Genomic DNA, 15301 nt, shown 5'->3' on the forward strand with positions numbered 1-15301 from the left:
CAAGAGGGGTGTATTGCTCTCCTCTCTTCTTCACATGCACAAGAGGTGTTTGATGAAATGCTTAAGAGGATTTGCCACTTGAGTTTACACAAATCAAGCCACACTTAACTTGCTTTTTTCTTCTTCATCGAGGTTAACAACTTTATCCTTTTTCATCTGCAATTGATAAAATGCATGTGTATATATACATCGTGATGTTTTGTAATAGTTTTGATCAGCTTAATTATATCATGCAGATGAATCGGCAATGGATGTACATTGACCGACGGTTTGACGAGTTCACTTCGGGCCTGGATAATTTTATGGCCGTGGCGGAGGCAAACAAACATGGTGGCTTCATGTATTGTCCATGTGTGGACTGCAAGAATACCGTAAATTACGCTCACTCGAGTCTCATTCACAGCCACCTTCGCGATCCGGTTTCATGCCCGAGTTACTATTGTTGGATCAAGCACGGAGAAAGAGGGATTATGATGGAAGACAATGAAGAAGAGGAAGAGGATGATGACGGTTATCCCAATTTCCCCGAATATGATGATCTTGCAGAAGGCAATGAAGACAATGAAGTAGAAGATCAAGAGGCACCGAGATGAGCTCGTCGATGATGATCTTGGTCGGGCCATTGCTGATGCAAGGAGAGAATGTGAAACTGAAAAGGAAAGGTTGGCCTTCGACAAGATGATAGAAGATCACAACAAATTGTTACACCCAACTTGCGAAGATGGCCATAAAAAGCTAGGCAGCACACATGTCGACTTTCGGCGGTTGGTTGCAAAAACATCTCCTGAATAACAAAGATATTGAAGATCAGTTGTACTTGCTGGCCCAGACACCATCTTCGACTGTAGTGACTTTCCAAGGGTACGAGATAAATGGGAATACATTTTACACGATCGCCCAAGATAAAAGAGCACCAACCAAAATAGTGGTGTCCGATTTGATGCAATAATGAATGAAGGCCCAAATGACACATATTATGGTTACATAGAGGATATATGGGAACTTGACTATGGACCTTCTTTTAAGGTCCCTTTGTTGAGGTGCAAATGGGTCAACAAAACAGGAGGCGGGGTTCAGGTAGACAAGTTGTATGGAATGACAACAGTGGATCTCAACAATCTTGGGTATAGAGACGAACCATTCGTCCTAGGCAAGGATGTGGCCCGGGTTTTCTATGTGAAGGACATGTCTACCAAACCAAGAAAAAGGATACATAAGGAAACAAATACATCAAACGATGAGCCAAAGCGCCACATAGTTCTTTCTGGAAAAAGAAACATCGTGGGAGTGGAGGACAAGACAGACATGTCAGAAGATTATAATCAGTTTGATGAAATTCCACCCTTCAGAGTGAACATTGATCCAAGCATCAAGTTAAATGATGAAGATGCTCCATGGTTACGGCCGAAGAAGATTAAATGATGAAGATGCTCCATCATCAAGTTAATTGAAGAATGTTCATGGCACAAATGAGTATCTCAACATGGCAATCAATTTTCCATTTATTTTTGTGTAATCATTTAACTGTATGTAAGATACTATAAGTGGTGATGCGCCACGGGAGATTTCCCAACCCTTTCCCCAACACTGTTAGATGAGATGTAGTCGTTCAGGGGCTTGCAGGGAAAAATTCCAAGGCGCAGTTCGAAGATGTTGTAGGGCGTGTGCACCAACGACATCTTCGAGAACTAGCGCCACGGGAGATTTCCCAACCCTTTCCCCAACACTGTTAGAGGAGATGTAGTCGTTCAGGGGCTTGCGGAAAAAATTCCAAGGCGCAGTTTCGAAGATGTCGTAGGGCGTGTGCACCAACGACATCTTCGAGAAACTGCGCCACGGGAGATTTCCCAACCCTTTCCCCAACACTGTTAGATGAGATGTAGTCGTTCATGGGCTTGCGGGGAAAAATTCCGAGGAGCAGCTTCCGAAGATGCCGTAGGGCGTGTGCACCAACAACATCTTCGAGAAGCTGCGCCACGGGAGATTTCCCAACCCTTCCCTTCATCCATGGGAATGAAACTTTGCTTGGCTTGTTGATCTGCTTGGCAAGGCGTATCGATGCTCCTTTTATAGGCACGACACCTCTTCTACGCTGTCTTGTTTCTTCGACAGGGTGTCGTGCGCTACATGCTTTATCTCATCGAGCAGTGCATCCACCCATGCGTTCTTATCCTGCCGACATCTTTAGTCCCGGTTGTACCCACCAGCCGGGACTAAAGGTTACCCACACGTCCTTATCCCACCGACAGTTTTGTTAGATGACAAAAAAGGATCTTTCGTCCCAGTTGTACCCACCAGCCGGGACTAAAGGTTACCCACACGTCCTTATCCCACCGACGGTTTTGTTAGATGACAAAAAAGGATCTTTCGTCCCGGTTGTACCCACCAGCAGGGACTAAAGGTTACCCACACGTCCTTATCCCACCGACAGGTTTTGTTAGATGACAAAAAAATGATCTTTAGTCCCGGTTGTACCCACCAGCCGGGACTAATGTTTTCGGCGCCACTGCGTTCCCGCCTATTTTTCTTCCCGTGCTTTCCACTGCTTCCCGCCTCCGTCCTCCCGCCATTTTTTCACTATATATATGTCGGCTTGGCCTCCATTAACATATCACATCTAGACTCATATCTGCAAACCTCATCACCAGGTCACATGGCTTCCATCGTACCTCTAACCCTCCGGGAGGCGGAGGCGCTTTGCGCGTCGAACTACCCCTGCCCTCCGGGCTACCGCGTCCCGACCGGCTGGTTGCTGAGCGTCGGAGGCGTACCGGTCCCTCCTGTCCCTCTAGGTGTGGCGCGCGAGATGGCCATCACGAACCACTACTACTTCGAGCTCACGCCGAGCGGCGGAGGAATCCCCGATGGCATCCCGACTACAGCCCGACTTGGGAAAGCTTCTTCATCAATCGGCGTGAGAGGACGCTTGCCAGGCACGAGGAGGGCGGCCCGCCTCCTTCGAACTTCAACGAGGCCGGCCGTCGGCTGTGGTGGCGCGGCCGGACTCTCCAGGGCTTCATGGCCCACCGTGGCCCCCACCTGCGCTACCCTCAGTCCCAGCCCACGCGTGCTCTTCCGCCGAGGTTCGACTACCGCGACCCCGATGCCAGCGACGATGATGACGGCGACTACGACGACTACAGTGGCGAGTACTATAGGGCTAGGCACGAGTATGACTAAATGACTCGAACAGTCGAATCTGGCCATGTATCTTAATTAATTTTCAGTTGAGCTCTGTACTTTAATTCCATGTATCTGGCGGGAAACTTTTCTCATCATCAGCGTCTGCCATAACGACTTTATTGAAAATACAATTAAAATAGATAAACAACTAGTCTAGTCGATCTACTCGTCGGCGGAGGTTGTCTCGGTCCAAATGTCGTCCCACCGAGGGTCGTTGTCGGCCCAAGTTGTATTCGGGTTGTCGAGCTCGAACACAGCGACGGCCCGACCGGTGGCGCCTCGTTGGACCTGCGATGTGCCCGGAGGTCGCCGAAGAACGCGTCGGTGTTGTCGACGTCGTTGGGGAACTGCGCCCTCCACTGGCGCATCAACTCCCCGTCATGCTCGGCGATGGCGATCCGGCGCTGCACCTGGCGGTGGCGGCGACGGTCCTCGTCGTCGACGAGGCACGGCGTCGGCGCGAGGAACTCCGCCTCCTCTAGCGATTCGACGTCTGGGAAGTTCATGTCGCACCGTGGCTGCCGAAATCGCCATGCGGCCGCGTCGTAAGCGCGCGCCGCCAGCTCCGGGGTGTTGTACGTGCCGAGGGTGAGCGCGCGCCGCCAGCTCCCGCGCGCATCTCGGCGTAGAACCTACCGTTCGGACGCGCTCGGACGCCACGGAAACCGGACGAGCCGCGACGGCGCGGCGGCATCCCGGCGATGAATGAACGGAGGCGACGGCGACGTGTGGTTCCGCGCGCACGCGGCGCTTTATAGCACAGCGACGCGGCAAGTTTGGCGACAGGTGGCGCGGGGAAGCGGCGGGGCGTGGCACGTGGAAGCGGCGGCGACAGGTGGCGCGGGGAAGCGGCGGGGCGTGTGATGTCTACGCCCCCTCCTTTTCCTGTAGACAGTGTTGGGCCTCCAAGAGCAGAGGTTTGTAGAACAGCAGCAAGTTTCCCTTAAGTGGATCACCCAAGGTTTATCGAACTCAGGGAGGAAGAGGTCAAAGATATCCCTCTCATGCAACCCTCGCAACCACAAAGCAAGAAGTCTCTTGTGTCCCCAACACACCAAATAGGTGCACTAGTTCGGCGAAGAGATAGTGAAATACAGGTGGTATGAATATATATAAGCAAGTAGCAACGGTGCCGGAAAATAGCTTGCTGGCGTGTAGTTGATGGTGGTAGTATTGCAGCGATAGTAACGCAGTAAAACGATAAACAAGCAGCGATAGCGATATTTAGGAACAAGGCCTAGGGATTACACTTTCACTAGTGGACACTCTCAACATTGATCACATAACAGAATAGATAAATGCATACTCTACACTCTTGTTGGATGATGAACACATTGCGTAGGATTACACGAACCCTCAATGCCGGAGTTAACAAGCTCCACAATTCAATGTTCATATTTAAATAACCTTAGAGTGCATGAAAGATCAATTCGACTAAACCAAGTACTAACATAGCATGCACACTGTCACCTTCATGCTTATGTAGGAGGAATAGTACACATCAATACTATCATATCAATAGTTAACTTCATAATCTACAAGAGATCATAATCATAGCATAAACCAAGTACTAACACGGATGCACACACTGTCACCATTACACCGTGCAGGAGGAATAAAACTACTTTAATAACATTGCTAGAGTAGCACATAGATAAATTGTGATACAAAACTCATATGAATCTCAATCATGTAAAGCAGCTCATGAGATTATTGTATTGAGGTGCATGGGAGAGAGATGAACCACATAGCTACAGCGGAGCCCTCAGCCTCGGGGGTGGATTACTCCCTCCTCATCATGGAGGCAGCGATGGCGGTGAAGACGGCGGTGGAGATGGCTCCGGGGCAATTCCCCGTCCGGCGAGGTGCCGAACGAGCGACTTCGTCCCCCGGATTGGACTTTCGCGATGGCGGCGGCTCTGGAAGGTTTCTGTGGGTTTCATCGAACGCGTCAAGGTTTTTAGGTCAGGGACGATTAAATAGGCCGAGAGTCGGAGTCGGAGGGGCCACGGGGTGCCCACACCATAGGGGGGCGCGCCCCCCTTGGGCCGCGCCGCCACGGGGTGTGGGGCCCCCGGCACCCTCTGACTTTTCTTCGGTGCTCCGGAAGCTTCCTGAAATTATAAGATCCCCGGAATTGATTTCGTCCGATTCCGAAAATATTTCCTTACTAGGATTTCTGAAACCAAAAACAGCAGAAAACAGCAACTGGCCTTTCGGCATCTCGTCAATAGGTTAGTTCTGGAAAACGCATAAAAATGATATAAAGTGTGAACAAAACATGTTGGTATTGTCATAAAACAAGCATGGAACATCGGAATTATAGATACGTTGGAGACGTATCAGCATCCCTAAGCTTAGTTCCTACTCGTCCTCGAGTAGGTAAACGATAAAAGATAATTTCCGAGGTGACATGCTACCAACATAATCTTAATCATACCATTGTAAAGCTTATGAGATGAATGCAGCGATTCGAAACAATGTAAATGCAATGAGTAAACAATTGAATCATATAGCAAAGACTTTTCATGAATAGTACTTTCAAGACAAGCATCAATAAGTCTTGCATAAGAGTTACTCATAAAGCAATAAATTCTTAGTAAAAGGTATTGAAGCAACATAATGGAAGATTAAGTTTCAGTGGTTGCTTTCAACTTGTAACATGTATATCTCATGGATAATTGTCAATGCAAAGCAATATAACAAATGCAATATGCAAATATGTAAGAATCAATGCAAAGTTCACACAAGTGTTTGCTTCTTGAGGTGGAGAGAAATAGGTGAACTGACTCAACAATAAAAGTAAAAAGAATGGTCCTTCAACGAGGAAAGCATCGATTGCTATATTTGTGCTAGAGCTTTTTATTTTGAAAACATGAAACAATTTTGTCAACGGTAGTAATAAAGCATATGTATCATGTAAATCATATCTTACAAGTCGCAAGCCTCATGCATAGTATACTAATAGTGTCCGCACCTTGTCCTAATTAGCTTGGACTACCGGATCATCACAATGCACATGTTTTAACCAAGTGTCACAAAGGGTACCTCTATGCCGCCTGTACAAAGGTCTAAGGAGAAAGCTCGCATTGGATTTCTCGCTATTGATTATTCTCAACTTAGACATCCATACCGGGACAACATAGACAACAGATAATGGACTCCTCTTTTATGCATAAGCATGTAACAACAATTAATAATTTTCTCATTTGAGATTGAGGATATATGTCCAAAACTGAAACTTCCACCATGGATCATGGCTTTAGTTAGCGGCCCAATGCTCTTCTCTAACAATATGCATGCTTAACCATAAGGTGGTAGATCGCTCTTACTTGGACAAGATGAACATGCATAGCAACTCACATGAAATTCAACAAAGAGTAGTTGATGGCGTCCCCAGAGAACATGGTTATCGCACAACAAGCAACTTAATAAGAGATAAAGTGCATAATTACATATTCAATACCACAATAGTTTTTAAGCTATTTGTCCCATGAGCTATATATTGTAAGGCGAATGATGGAATTTTAAAGGTAGCACTCAAGCAATTTACTTTGGAATGGCGGAAAATACCATGTATTAGGTAGGTATGGTGGACACAAATGGCATAGTGGTTGGCTCAAGTATTTTGGATGCATGAGAAGTATTCCCTCTCGATACAAGGCTTAGGCTAGCAAGGTTGTTTGAAGCAAACACAAGCATGAACTAGTACAGCAAAACTCACATAAAAGACATATTACAAGCATTATAAGACTATACATCGTCTTCCTTGTTGTTCAAACACCTCACTAGAAAATATCTAGACTCTAGAGAAACCACTCATGCAAACCAAATTTTAACAAGCTCTATGTATTTCTTCACTAATAGGTGCAAAGTATATGATGCAAGAGCTTAAACAAGAGCACAACAATTGCCAAATATCAAGTTATTCAAAACATCATACCAATTACTACATGTAGCATTTTCCGTTTCCAACCATATAACAATTAACGAAGCGATTTCAACCTTTGCCATGAAAATTAAAAGCTAAGAACACATGTGTTCATACGAACCAACGGAGCGTGTCTCTCTCCCACACAAGCATTTATTCAAACAAAAACAAAAACAAAAGCAAACAAACAGACGCTCCAAGTAAAGTACATAAGATGTGATTGAATAAAAATATAGTTTCAAGAGAAGGAACCTGATAATTTATCGATGAAGAAGGGGATGCCTTGGGCATCCCCAAGCTTAGACGCTTGAGTCTTCTTGATATATGCAGGGGTGAACCACCGGGGCATCCCCAAGCTTAGAGCTTTCACTCTTCTTGATCATAGTATATCATCCTCCTCTCTTGACCCTTGAAAACTTCCTCCACACCAAACTCAAAGCAAACTCATTAGAGGGTTAGTGCATAATCAAAAACTCACATGTTCAGAGGTGACACAATCATTCTTAACACTTCTGGACATTGCCCAAAGCTATCTGGAAGGTAATGGAACAAAGAAATCCACCCAACATAGCGAAAGAAGCAATGCGAAATAAAAGGCAGAATCTGTCAAAACAGAACAGTCCGTAAAGACGAATTTTAAAATGGCACCAGACTTGCTCAGATGAAAATGCCCAAATTGAATGAAAGTTGCGTACATATCTGAGGATCACTCAAGTAAATTGGCATAATTTTCTGAATTACCTACAGAGAATTTTGCCCAGATTCGTGACAGCAAAGAAATCTGTTTCTGCGCAGTAATCCAAATCTAGTATGAACTTTTCTATCAACGACTTTACTTGGCACAACAAAACACAAAACTAAGATAAGGAGAGGTTTCTACAGTAGTAAACAACTTCCAAGACACAAATATAAAACAAAGTACTGTAGCAAAATAGCACATGGGTTATCTCCCAAGAAGTTCTTTCTTTATAGCCATTAAGATGGGCTCAGCAGTTTTAATAATCCGTTCGCGGGAAATAGTATTTGAAGCAAAAGAGAGCTTCAAGAGGCAAGTTCAAAACAAATTTAAGTCTAACATGCTTCCTATGAAGAGGAATCTTGTACACAAATGAATTCATGAAGAACAAAGTGACAAGCATAAGAGGATAAAACACGAGTAACTTCCAGATTCTCAACATAAAGAGGGAAAACTTAATATTATTAAGATGCATATAACCATGTTTCCCTCTCTCATGATAACTTTCAGTAGCATCATTGATGAAATCTACAACATACCCATCACTTAAAATATTCTTATCATGGTTCATGTGCATAGAAGTATCATTAATTTTGGCATAAGAAGAGTCATTCTCATTAATAGTAATTGGAGCAAGATTATTATCAAGAATTTGAACATGGTAAACAAGTTGCATATTAAGGGAATTGTTTTTGGTAATCCAATCATGACTATGACAAGTTTCATAAGGATAGTTATAACCTATATCATAGCATTCTTTATAATAATCATCAAAGATCGGAGACACAGTGTCATCATAAGAAATAGAATAGTTATCCTTCACAGTCGGTTTATCTATGACCATACCATCATTGTTATTAGAAGGAGATGTATAAAACACATAATGATCAGTAGCAAAAGGATTTTCAAACACCTCTTCCCCAAGCTTAGAGCTTTCTATATCATTATGGGAGGAAGCATGGATAGCACTGACACTATGGCAATTATTATCATCATTATTTTTAGAATTAGTTTCCCAGAGATTTGCAATATCAAAAGTAGTGTGCTCATTCAAATCATGATTGCTAATGTATGTAAACGGCATAGGAAGATCATCGTATTCAGATTCATTATCACAATAATCATTAGGAGCAACATACTTACGGTTACTTAGCGTTATCTTATTCACGCGGGGATACGCCGTTACCTCTTTCTTTTTATTCTCCTTCTTCTTCTTCTTCTTCTTCCCTTCTTCTTCTTCTTCTTCTTCTTCTTCTCTTCCTTCTCCTCGTTCCCTTCTTTAGGAGGAAGAGGCTTGAAGGGTGGCTTGTCCGCATAACCTGATTTACTTTTAGAAACAATAAAAGAAACTTGGGAGGATTCCTCCTTTTCATTAATTAGTTCAAAACACATGGCGGTCCTATCATATTTTGGCAAGGTGTCGTCTTCTAAAATATTTTGTATGTAAGTATTTGTATGGCTATTATCAATGCAATAAGAAAAACACCCATGCAAGACATCATCCATATCAAGATCACTCATAGGTAACAAAGAGATTTTTCTCGACGATTCTTCACACCCCAAAAATAAAGTAAGTTCATCATGCTTGATTAGGAGTAATTTCATCATCACAATACAAATTTGCAGCACTCATTGGGTTCAAATTATCATTGGAGGAGCATTGAAAATTAAAATGACCCACTTCACGGCAAACTTCACAAATAAAAGGATAGAGGTCACAAACTTTTTTACCAAGATCATCTAGCGCCCTAGACCACTTTCTAGTTTTTTCATTAGTATGATGGATACAATATTCATCTTTGACTTGATTAATTCCACAAGGTCTATGCATTCCACAAAAATTAACATGCTTATAAGAAATAGCATTCTTAGGAGTTTGAGCATGCTTATTGCAATAATTAACAACAATTTGATTCTTCATGCAAGCCTCTTTAAAAGGTTCATGATACTTATCAAAATTCTTTTTAGGCAATTCAAAATGAGAAGCAAAGGCTTTATAAAGATTTGCAGCAACTTGAGAGTCAAGACCATAAGTAGCACTCATATTTCGAAATTTATCGGTATCCATAAAAGCTTTAATGCATTCATAATCATAATTTATACCTGACTCTTTACCTTTGTCGTTCTCCCATCATTCGGCGTTGTCCTCAATCCGATCAAGAAGATCCCACCTAGCTTCAACCTTCTTGCTTGTGAAAGATCCCTCCGAACACGCGTCCAGATAGTCCTTGTGTTGTCCTGAAAGCCTCGCATAAAAATTATTAACAATAACATTACGGGGGAGCTCATGAATGGGACATTTGAGCATTAGTGATTTCAATCTCCCCCACGCTTGGGAAATACTCTCTCCATCACGAGGATAAAAGTTATAAATATAATTCCTATCAATATGCACTTCATGAGGAGGATAAAATTTAGAATAAAAGAGAGATGCAATTTCCTCCCAACCAAGAGAATGACTATTCTCCAACAATTTATACCAATGCGCCGCTTTACCCAGACAGTGAAACGGAGAATAGCTTCTTCCTCACTTCATCCATAGAGATACCTGCACACTTGAATAACCCGCATAATTCGTGCAAAAACAGTAAATGATCTCTAGGATGGACAGTTCCATCCCCTTTATAGTGGTTGTCCATAACACGTTCAATAATCTTCATAGGTATTTTATACGAAATACTTTCAGCAGGTGGATTCAAAATATCAGAAGCATCATTAGAGTTATCGCATATGGGAGATAAAGCATTATCAGAACAAATTTTCTCCCCTAAAGATGGGAAGCTAAAAAGATCACAAAAACTAGCTTCCCCAAGCTTAGACTTCTCCATAGCATTAGCGATAATTGCATTCGTACTAATAACATTGCTACTATCATGCAAATAAGGTTCCATAGGTTTTTTAATTTTCGCATCAAACAATTCTAAATCAGGAAAAAGATTAAAAAGCTCACCAATTTTGTTGTTGTTTTCCATTATGCCTAACTAGTGTAAAACAAGAAACAAAAAGTTGCAATTGCAGGATCTAAAGGAAATAGCTTCGAGTACTTACAACGGCGCCGGAAAAGGATCCGGAGTGTGAGTACCTTTTACCTTTCCTCCCGAGCAACGGCGCCAGGAAAATAGCTTGATGTCTACGCCCCTCCTTTTCCCGTAGAGCAGGTGTTGGGCCTCCAAGAGCGGAGGTTTGTAGAACAGCAGCAAGTTTCGCTTAAGTAGATCACCCAAGGTTTATCGAACTCGGGGAGGAAGAGGTCAAAGATATCCCTCTCATGCAACCACTGCAACCACAAAGCAAGAAGTCTCTTGTGTCCCCAACACACCAAATAGGTGCACTAGTTCGGCGAAGAGATAGTGAAATACAGGTGGTATGAATATATATAAGCAGTAGCAACGGTGCCAGAAAATAGCTTGCTGGCGTGTAGTTGATGGTGGTAGTATTGCAGCAGTAGTAACACAGTAAAAACGAGTAAACAAGCAGCGATAAGCGATATTTAGGAACAAGGCCTAGGGATTACACTTTCACTAGTGGACACTCTCAACATTGATCACATAACAGAATAGATAAATGCATACTCTACACTCTTGTTGGATGATGAACACATTGCGTAGGATTACACGAACCCTCAATGCCGGAGTTAACAAGCTCCACAATTCAATGTTCATATTTAAATAACCTTAGAGTGCATGAAAGATCAATTCGACTAAACCAAGTACTAACATAGCATGCACACTTGTCACCTTCATGCTTATGTAGGAGGAATAGTACACATCAATACTATCATAGCAATAGTTAACTTCATAATCTACAAGAGATCATAATCATAGCATAAACCAAGTACTAACACGGATGCACACACTGTCACCATTACACCGTGCAGGAGGAATAAAACTACTTTAATAACATTGCTAGAGTAGCACATAGATAAATTGTGATACAAAACTCATATGAATCTCAATCATGTAAAGCAGCTCATGAGATTATTGTATTGAGGTACATGGGAGAGAGATGAACCACATAGCTACAGCGGAGCCCTCAGCCTCGGGGTGGATTACTCCCTCCTCATCATGGAGGCAGCGATGGCGGTGAAGATGGCGGTGAAGACGGCGGTGGAGATGGCTCCGGGGGCAATTCCCCGTCCCGGCGAGGTGCCGGAACAGCGACTTCTGTCCCCCGAATTGGACTTTCGCGATGGCGGCGGCTCTGGATGGTTTTCTCTGTTTCCGTCAAACTTGTCGAGGTTTTTAGGTCAGGGACGATTAAATAGGCCGAGAGTCGGAGTCGGAGGGGCCACGGGGTGCCCACACCATAGGGGGGCGCGCTCCCCCCCCTTGGGCCGCGCCGCCCTGGGGTGTGGGGCCCCCCTGGCACCCCTCTGACTTTTCTTCGGTGCTCCGGAAGCTTCCTGAAATTATAAGATCCCCGGAATTGATTTCGTCCGATTCCGAAAATATTTCCTTACTAGGATTTCTGAAACCAAAAACAGCAGAAAACAACAAGCGGCCTTTCGGCATCTCGTCAATAGGTTAGTTCCGGAAAACGCATAAAAATGATATAAAGTGTGAACAAAACATGTTGGTATTGTCATAAAACAAGCATGGAACATCAGAAATTATAGATACGTTGGAGACGTATCAGCGTGGCACGTGGAAGCGGGATCTACACGTCGCACGACGGTGGCGGCGGGGCGAGGCACGTGGAAGCGGCGGCGACACGTGGCACGGGGAAGGGACACGTGGCACGGGGAAGGGACACGTGTGGCGGTGGCGGTGGTGGGCAGTACACGGCGGTGGTGGCGGTGGCCAGTACATGGACGTGGCGGTGGTGGCCAGTACACGGCGGTGGCGACGGTGGCCTGTACATGGCGGTGGCGGTGGTGGCCAGTACACGGCGGTGGCAGCGGTAGCCAGTACATGGCGGCGGTGGCGGTGGACACGTGTGGCAGTGCGGTGGCCAGTACGTGGTTTTTTTTGATTTGAAATAACGCGGGAACGAATTTTTTTTAAAAAAATGGCCTTTGGTCCCGGTTTGTATTAAAAACCGGGACTAAAGGCCTTTTTTGCGCGCGCAGCGAAAATCGCAGCAAAAATGGCCTTTAGTCCCGGTTCGTATTACAAACCGGGACCAAAGGGGGGCCTTTGCTCCCGGTTTCTAATACGAACCGGGACCAAAGGGTCGGCCAATATTTAAGCCAACACTTCGTCTCCACGGAGATCAATCCCGCGGAGACGATACAGTTGGACGCCGCCAGGCCGCCCAATCGCCGCGCGAAATCGCCGCCGTCGCCATCCACCGCGCCGCCGCCCGCCGCCGTCCACGCGCCACGCCCCCGCCCGTCGCCGGCCGCGCGCCACGCCCGCGCCGGCGCCGTGTCCGCGCGCTGCCGCCCGCCGCGCGCCTCCTCCAACACCGCCGCCTCCTCCAACACCGGCGTCGCCGTCTCCAACACCGTCGCGCGCCCGCCGCCGCCCGCCGCCTCCTCCAACATCGCCGCCGCGCGCCTCCTCTCCGCCGGCGCCAAGGTGAGCCCCCGGCCACTACCCTTTTTTTATTTTTTAGATTTTTAGATTGTTATTATTAGATTTTTAGAAATAGTTAGTATTAGATTTTTAGAAATAGTTAGTATTAGATTTTTAGATTGTTAGTATTAGATTTTTAGAAATAGTTGGTATTAGATTTTTAGAAATTGTTAGTATTAGATTTTTAGAAATAGTTAGTATTAGATTTTTAGAAATTGTTAGTATTAGATTTTTAGATTGTTAGTATTAGATTTTTAGAAATAGTTAGTAAACTATTTTTTAGAAATAGTTAGTAAAAGTTACAATAATAATATGTATGTTAGAAATAATGTTAGTTACAACTCTAACATCTATAATAACTAAATAGTTCATCCCCACTAACTATTTCTCTCAACATGCGGCCTATCCACATCAGCAACCTGCCACGTCACCAACTTCAGTCTAATTTTATTTAGTTTCCTTTACATGAGAAATCCCCATTTTATTTTAGGCGTGGCTTTGTTCGGCCCAATTACAGTAGACCAGCCTAGCACTGTTTGTCTTCTCCAACTACCAGAATCTAGATCGTCTTCACCACCGAGAAAAATCTAGATCGACCGGCAATATGCTCTTCTCAATCAATGCCCTTTCTCTTCCTCTCCCCGTGAATTTGATGCAGGTATACGAGAGGTTTATGCTAAATTCCCTTTGTGCCGTCTTCTCCCCTCCCCTCCCCTCTCGACTCTTCCTATAAAATCCGCATACTCAACTAAGATTCCTCCCAAGAACATCGCTAAATATCCTCTCGCCATCTTCCCAGGAGCCCGAGCAGGGACGCAGTTATAGCTTAGTTATATAGTATGCCGGTTCTCTCAATCAGTAATGCATTCTGACTCAATTCGTGGTCATGTTGTGTTGGCCCTGCCGGCGATTTACGCACGGATTCAACTCGCCGCGACGGCGGGCGCGGGCCTGGTGGAGCAGGTCACGGGTGAAGCGACCAGTTTGTCTTCGGCTATTCGAGAGCAGTAGCAGATTCTTAGTGGATATTATCCGCCCATCAATCTGAGTTGGGTACTGGCTGCCGCATGGTGACTCTGGTGGCTACGATCATCTATTGATCAATTTTCCGTCTTGGAAAATCTGCAGCTGCCGGGTTTTTTTTTTCTCACTATTCCTTACCTCAAAGTGTTGTACAAGCAGCTAGCAAAGCATCACGGGATGACGGGAAGTGCCTCTGAATTTTTGTTTCTTGCCCTTCAAATTCAGTACACTACTACAAGCTTTTTATCCTTTTATATGAAGGGACGAGAAATCTGTACTTCTCATCAGTTGATATATTCACGCTTGTAGATGTTGAAATGGTTTACCACCAAAGGTATGCATTTTTAGATCTTGGGTAAATATTCTCATTTTTACAGATGATTGCTCTTCTCTTTTTTAACTGATTGTGCAGGGAAAGTGCAATCACGAGGTATGATGCTGCTATTCTAAGCTCCTTATTATTGCCAATAACTGTTAGCGAGCAGCTACTTTGACTCACACATTGTACACCTTTATACTGTTACTGTTATAAAGTACTAGCTTTTCTTTTCTGTTCCCTGATCAGAGGGGACAGGACCAAACTAGGAAATAATTTTTATGTCTTATTAGTTATAATGCAAAAGAGTAATCAAAAAAATATATAATACCTTCAGTTTGCAGTTTGCATTTTGTTTATACGAAAACATCAAACGATCCTTTTTAAATTACTTTGTTCATACTCTGTTATATAGATAATCAAACATAGGTTGTTCTCCAGTATATTGATTTTCTACCATTCAATGCTTGAAGTGAATCTACAATGTTCACGTTCTCCCATAAAATATATACAGTGTTGACTCCATAACGGTCCTTGAGTGTGCTTCTATCCAAACCTTTGCTATTAAATCTGAAAAGTTCTCGGTTCGCTTTGAA

The sequence above is a fragment of the Lolium rigidum genome, chromosome 5 (genome assembly GCF_022539505.1).
Source record: "Lolium rigidum isolate FL_2022 chromosome 5, APGP_CSIRO_Lrig_0.1, whole genome shotgun sequence".
NCBI lineage: Eukaryota > Viridiplantae > Streptophyta > Magnoliopsida > Poales > Poaceae > Lolium > Lolium rigidum.